The sequence below is a fragment of the Octopus bimaculoides genome, chromosome 12 (genome assembly GCF_001194135.2).
Source record: "Octopus bimaculoides isolate UCB-OBI-ISO-001 chromosome 12, ASM119413v2, whole genome shotgun sequence".
NCBI classification, from domain to species: Eukaryota; Metazoa; Mollusca; class Cephalopoda; order Octopoda; family Octopodidae; genus Octopus; species Octopus bimaculoides.
In genome coordinates this window covers 27,302,039-27,304,099 of record NC_068992.1, presented here as the reverse complement: position 1 = coordinate 27,304,099, position 2,061 = coordinate 27,302,039, and positions in this window count along the sequence as shown.

Genomic DNA, 2,061 nt, shown 5'->3' with positions numbered 1-2,061 from the left:
AAAATGAAAAAAGCAAATAAAACGAAGCTATGGCTTAATCAGCCAAAGGAGTAAATGTAAACAACTGAATACTTGTCTGTGATTGGTTGAAATTATCGAAATAAGACAATTTTTTACATGAAATAAATTCGAATACAAAAATATTTTTCTGTTCTATAGCACAAAATAGATAAGTATACGAAGTTTGAAAGTCTTTCGGTACCAAAAACACTACGTAAAACATTAATGAAAAATCTGGCCCCCGTTTTAAAAAAGATCCGATCATTGATTAGATTCCGTAAGGATCGTTCTCATTGTTTATATTTCCAAAGTTTCAAATTTATACATTTAAAAAAGAGAGAAATTGAACACCGGAGTTTTATCCATTTTTTTCATTCAATGTAAACATTTCTGTGTTTGACTATATTCAACTATTAATAAGTTAAATATATTAATCGTCTCACACGTCATCAGGAATGATTTTCATTAGAACAAAAAAACCAAAAGAAAACATAATGAATCGATCGAACAAATCAAATTTTTAAAAAAACTATACCATTTTCCGTTAAACACGAGGTCTGTTTACTTTCTCTGATATGTAGGGGAGGTAACTCCTTTATCTGTTCTATGGTTATTGCTCTCCTGTCAATACTTGCTATATTATTTATTATTGATTATTGATTATTCAAGATAAGTAGATTATCTTAGTTGCCCCTGGGAAGCTACTATTACTATTGACTCATTTTACATTTATATGTCTGCCTTAAACTCCGATATTATACTACATATTATCATCGACCGTGAACTAAGATAATTTTTTCCAGAAATAATTGCTTCTAGGAATTTTTTCAAGCCCCACAAGTGATATATTCAATTATATTTTAATATATTAACATTGTCTGCTATAATTATTATATTCCATGGATTCCATACTATAAGCTATAAACACTTCTCATCTTATTTGAGATCCACAGTGTGCTATCCTATCCCCAGTATTTAATTTAATACCTACATTTATTATTGTCGAGTTATACACTTATATTCTGCTTTGAGATCTAATAATAGACTCTGCTGTACTGTACTGTATTACCAGTTCTAATTAACTCTTCATTATAATCAATCTATACTGAGTTGTTCCTAGGTTTGAATAGCAAAATTCCCAGCCGCTACTTATAACTTTAATTTTTAATATTTCTATATGGTCTGCCCTCATATCTAATATTATATGCCCTTACTATTATTACGACTATTATTATTGTTATTGTTCTTATTGTTATTAATGTTATTATTATTATTATTAATATCAATATTAATATTATATTACAACTCGTTACAATCTAGTAAACCTTCTCTTATAAACTGTCCAGACTTTAATACCGGAACCTAGGATTGGCTTTCCCTATTAAAAGTTATATTACTATTATTAACAGATAATTTTGGGGGTCAAAGTGAAGTATTTTTAACAAACCCATCAACTATAGTAATACTTTCCCTAAATTATTACTACAGTGCCCTATAGGTTATAGTCAATTTTCTATTATAATCAAACTCAATTTTCAAATGCCACTAAAGTTCAAGTACATCCCACAACTATTACTTGTACTTTATACACCAATGTACCCTATTTCAGGATCTAAATTCATCTTATAATTTAATATATATTAGATCAAACCTTAAACTAATGCTACCATTGGACTCTATACCGTATCATTTAAACCTGATTATATAGAAAGTAAATCTCTTTAAGTCTGGAAATATAAAATATTACAAATGTTATAAATACAGTAGGTTTATAAAATAAAGTTTATAAATGAGCTTGGTTCAGCAGAAGGTGAGCTTTTAATGATTTTTGGAAATTTGACAGAGAAAAAAATATTTTTTAGCTTTCGTGGTAAAATTTTATTCGGTATGTTAATACTGTTATAAATAAAGCTTTTTTGACAAATTGATACTCGACGAAAGGGCGTTTCAAAATTCAAGTCAGCAATACCTCTTGTTTGGTAGTTAAGAGGGAGAAAATGGCGACGGATAATTTCATAGAAATAAGTATGGCGGTGATGATGAAATATTTTGTGGAACTTG